The sequence below is a fragment of the Carlito syrichta genome, unplaced genomic scaffold (genome assembly GCF_000164805.1).
Source record: "Carlito syrichta isolate Samal-C Ts95f unplaced genomic scaffold, Tarsius_syrichta-2.0.1 Scaffold315338, whole genome shotgun sequence".
Lineage (NCBI taxonomy): Eukaryota > Metazoa > Chordata > Mammalia > Primates > Tarsiidae > Carlito > Carlito syrichta.
In genome coordinates this window covers 134,277-139,390 of record NW_007259434.1, presented here as the reverse complement: position 1 = coordinate 139,390, position 5,114 = coordinate 134,277, and the positions used below count along the sequence as shown (strand labels likewise).

General features: G+C 52.4%; 1 pseudogene across 1 annotated transcript; it reads right to left on the bottom strand.

Annotated features, from left to right (window-relative positions):
• Positions 1-894: 894 nt before the first annotated feature.
• On the bottom strand, positions 895-4,252 carry LOC103275154 (annotated as a pseudogene). The gene is made up of 7 exons (XR_002481250.1): positions 4,189-4,252; positions 3,669-3,933; positions 3,150-3,426; positions 2,280-2,555; positions 2,051-2,155; positions 1,581-1,610; positions 895-1,235 (listed from the first exon to the last, which is right to left on the bottom strand). The product of XR_002481250.1 is annotated as an HLA class I histocompatibility antigen, B-14 alpha chain-like (transcript).
• Positions 4,253-5,114: the final 862 nt, after the last annotated feature.

The following is a 5,114-nucleotide window of genomic DNA, read 5'->3' as shown; positions in this document are numbered from 1 at the left end:
AATAAATATTTGAGGTGATGGATATCCAGATTACCCACATTTGATCATTGCACATCATGTGCTTGTATTAGATATCACCTGCACCCACAAATATGTACAACTATTACGTATCCATAAAAATTAAAAAGAAATACAAAATAAAATACTAAAAAGGTAGAAGAAAAGATGAGAAAAATATAATGCAAGCAAGAGCCCTAGAAGGATGGCAAGACCTGGATGGGTCTGAAAATTTGTCTCTTGATACCACACAGATACATTTGTACAGGGGCCATCCTGGGTGATGTCTGAGTCTCTGTGGTCACAAGTCCTCCTGGGAAAAGGTTCTACTAAAGGAATAGGGACAAGGAAGCAGTGAAGATGACACAGCTGAGGAATGACCACATCAAAATGCATAATAAACTAAGTATCGACTGGGCACAGGCCCCATCCACACTTGTCTCCTCACAGCCTTCCCCTTCCCCACCTGCAACAGACTCAGTTCAACAAATATGTGGATTCTAGAAGGTTCTCTGATCTTCTACTTACTTCCGCTCTTATTTTAGAAATCTTCTTCTTTAATTAGCTCATCAACCTCTCATGGCAAGAATTTAAAACACAAATTTATATTTGGATTCTTCTTTTCTTTTCTTTTTTTTTGAGTTGGAGTCTCACTCTGTCGCCTAGACTGGAGTGCAGTGGCACGCTCCTGGTCACTGCAGCCTCGACCTGCTGGGCCCCGGCATCCTTCCGCCTCAGCCTTCCAAGTAACTGGAACTACAGGCGCATACTACCACGCCTGGCTAATTTTTTTTATTTATTGTAGGGATGAGGTCTCGCCAAGTTGCCCAGGCAGGTCTCGAATCCGCGAGCTCAGGCAATTGACTCACCTTGGCCTCCCAAAGCGCGGGATTACAAGCTGAGCCACCGAGCCTGGCTGGATTCTTATTTTCATTAGGGAAGTAAAAAGTTGCAGCTCAGTACATCATGACATAGAGATAGGGATGGAGACATCCTAGTCCCACCTCTCCGGGACAGGAAAGATGATCAGGGGAGGCACACAGGTTAGGGTGGGGAAGGGAGTCAATGTGGACAAGAGGGTGGGTTGATGATCTCCCCACACCGTCACATGATCTTAACAGGAATGCAGACACATTCAAATGTCCTTTGTAGAAAAAGAAGTCAGAGGCTCTTGAAGCCACAGAGGGGAGTCATGAACAAATCAATGTCTCAGTCCCACAAAAGGCAGCTGTGTCACGCTACAGAAGGAAAGTCAAGAACAAATGCAGGTCAGTCATGGTGAGTGGTGAACTGCTGAACAATCCACCACACACTCAAAATGTCCCTTAAATCTGCATAGCCCAGTAGTGTCCCCTCAGTCCTACTCCCTCCCCCACCACATTAGGCCTCCCAGGGTCACATTACAAGCTGAGAGACATATCAGTGCCCTGGACAGTGTCACCACCTGGGGTGGAACAAAGCAGGACCTGGTCAGAGTCCACAGGAGATGTTGTACAAGAGGAATTATGGGGTGGGTGAGCTCCCTCATGGGCTCCTATCTACACTATTCCAAGAATCTGAGGGATCATGGCCACCATACTTACTTGCAGCCTGAGAGTAGCTCCCTCCATTTTCTGTGGAAAGAAAATGTTCAGTGAGAGGCCAGGGAGGAGACAGGGCCATGTTTCTAGAGGAACCCCTAATCTTGGACCCCAGATAATTTTCCCAAACTGACCCAGGGCAAAAATCAAGAAACAAGAGGAAAGGAAATGTGTAGGAACTGAACCAACTGCCCCCTGGAGGTCTGCTCTGAGCAGAGACATTCCCTGCAACCTGTGACTATTGGGAATCAGGTCCCCATCACCACAGCCAAAAAAGTGAAACATCTTTCTTTTATTTCCATATATTCTATGCAAAAGAGTAGGTAAGTGTTGTCACACAGGGCCCCAGGCAGGATAAGCACCTATGTGTGGTAGATACTTCCCAGTAAGGAGGCAAGACACACATCTACCTAAAACTTGAAATTCTCAGTGGGACAAGAAAACCCAGATGCCACTCCTCACCCCTTTCCTACCTGAGCTCTTCTTAATCCACATCACAGCTCCAGTGACCACAGCTCCAAGGAAAACCAGGTCAGCAAAGATTCCCATGAGGAGGATAGCGATCTGGGAAGATGGCTCTGGGAAAGGAAAGGAAGGTGAGGGGCCCTGACCCCCAGGCCTCAGCTCTGACCCTGCTGAAAATCTCCAGAAGGGTTCCTGCTTTCCCTGAGAAGTGACTTGACTTCTCATCCTCCTCCTTACCCCATCTCAGGGTGTGGGGCTCTGGCTGTCCCTCATGCTGCACATGGCACGTGTATCTCTGCTCCTTTCCAGAAGGCACCACCACAGCTGCCCACTTCTGGAAGGTTCCATCCCCTGAAGGCCTGGTCTCCACAAGCTCCATGTCCTGAGTTTGGCCCTCCCCATCCTGTTGCCAGGTTAGTGTGATCTTCGCAGGGTAGAAGCCCAGGGCCCAGCACCTCAGGGTGACATCCCCATCAGGGCTGGGGTGGCAAGTCACATGTGTCTTTGGGGGATCTGAATAAGAGTCAGAAAATTCAGGCACTTTGCATTCCTCATGGGACACTCCAGCAGCACCCAGGTGACCATCCTGAGAATGACAAGACAAGTGGGGGTTGGAGAGGGAGCATAAAGCTCACACACCAGCCTGACACAGGCAACTGGAATAATCTATTCCTTGGAAAATTCTAGTCTTTGAGGGGAGAACAGGGACTTCTGGTCCTGACCTGAGTGGAGTTCAAGTGACTCTGGGGAGCTGGAGTCAGACCTCCAAACACTCTGAGTGTGAGGTAGAAAACAAGGCCTGAGAGAAAGTTAAAGTTAAGGTGCCCAAGGTTGCTGCAGGGGTCAAAGGGAACCGCTGATCCACCTTTCATGGATTGTCTTCCTCTCTCTTCACTGAGAGACTCCATATCTTATTGTCCCAAGGAGAAGGGTGGGCCTTAGAGTCACTCTCTGGAACAGGATTTGGATACCCAGGAGGATTCTTCCTGTTTGGACCACGGGGAGGGCGATAGTCTAGCATTGACCCCATTTTCCTCCCCTCCCTGTGGAGGTCAAGCCCGGCAGATCTGCAGGAGATTGAGGAGGTGCCCCCGTGGTCCCAGGTACACGCACGCTGCAGTGACTCCTTCCCGTTCTCCAGGTGTCTGCTGAGGGACTCCACACACCTGCCCTCCAGGTAGGCCCTGGTGTGATCCGTGACACCACTCTCTTCTAACTTGAGCTTCGAGATCTGAGTCGGCCGTGTCCGTCGCTATCCAGGAGCGCATTTCCTCGTTCAGGGCAAGGTAATCCGCGCCATCGTAGGCGAACTGTGTGTACCCACGGAGAAGGCGCCCGTCCGGCCCCACGTCGCAGCTATACATCACCTGGAGGGTGTGAGGCCCTGGCCCCGCCCCCGCGGTCAGCCCCGCCCACTCTGTCCCTTCCCCGTCCTGACCAGCCCACGAGGATTTTGGTCTAAACCAAAACTGAAACCAAAGTCGCCTGAGGCTCTTCCCAGGTCGCGGGTCTCTGAGAGTCCCGCAGCCTCTGAGTGAATCTCGGACCCAGAGACTCGGACGACTCAGGCAGTCCGTAGGGGATGGGAAAGGTCGTGACCTGTGACCCTGGCCCGGGGTCACTCACCGGCCTCGCTCTGGTTGTAGTAGCCAGGCAGGCTCCGCAAGTTCCCTCGGCTCTCTGTGCTTGCTCCTTGCAGATCCGTGTGTTCGGATCCCAATACTCCTGCCCCTCCTGCTCCACCCGCTGCGCCCGCGGCTCCCATCTCGGGTTCGCAGCGTCGCTATCGAACCGCACCGAGTGTTGTCTACGTAGCGGACAGAGGTGTACCAGGGCTCTCCGTGGCCGGGTGGGGACACGGCGGTGTAGAAATACCTTAGGGAGTGGGATCCTGGGGGGAGGGAGGGGCTGAGACGCGGCCCGACCCTCCTCCAGACGCAGATCCCCAGTTCCGAGGTTGATGGGCAGGAGGGGAGGAGGGGGCGAGAGTGCTTGTGAGGTGGAAAGGGGCAGAGGGAAAGGGAGAGGAGGGGAGGGAAAGGGCCGGGGGCGACTGAGACGAGGCTACCCCGGGTCCTACGCCCTCGCTGGGCTGGCCCCTCGCTCCTTCCCGCAGAGGCCCTTTCCCTCCCGACCTCGCACTCACCCTCCCGGGTCTCCGTGAGGGCCTGGGCCCCTGAGAGCAGTAGGAGAAGGGCTCGGGGCTCCATGACCCCATCATCAGGATCTGGGGAGACTCTGGGTTCCTGTGGGTCCCTGAGGACTTCAGGGCCGGGAACCGCGGCAACGCTGATTGGCTTCACTTCAAACCCGACACCCAGTGAGAATGAGAAGTTGGGGCGCGTCATGAGTATCCAGGAGGAAGGACCCGACACAGGTTGGGCGAGAAGTGAAACTCAGGGGATGGGACCTTGAGAGCCATGCCCAGGGACCTGGGATTTGCCCTGATCCTTCTCCTCCTGCACCGAGCGCTCTTTGTCACACTGTTTCCCCGAGTCCTGACGCAGGATCTGTCTGTGAAAACCAGGAAGAAACCCCCAGACTGGGCCCAGCCCATTTCTCTTCACTTCTCCTCCTGAAATCCTTCTCCCTGAACTGACTCCCTTCCTCCCGTTCACCATCTCTCTCTCAGGACTCAGAAAAAAACTCACAGAAAGCCTGATGCCAGAGAGTGAGCTCCCTTGGTAATGGAGGTGTAGAGACAGGAGTTTTCTCTTTAAACCTGGAGAAGTTGTGTCTGAAGGCACCCGAAAGAGTCTCCTAGAAACCAGTTTCCCTTTTGTTTACTAACTACAGAGGGTGGAACAATATTGGTAACCACTGAGAGGCCAGGACTCTAATCAGTAAAAAGAGGTGGCTTTGGCCCCTTCATAGGTAAATGTGTCTAAACAGCATTGCAATCACACTGGCAAAGTTCCCAAGTTTATTTTCCTAGTCTATGTATCTGTGACTCTGGGATTTTGTATTTTAAATTTATCTTTATTCCATAGCCCTGAGTTTCTGTGTGTTAGCCCAGGACATATAGATACAAAGAAGCACGATTTGTTACTGTATGTTGCAATCAGGAGCCTG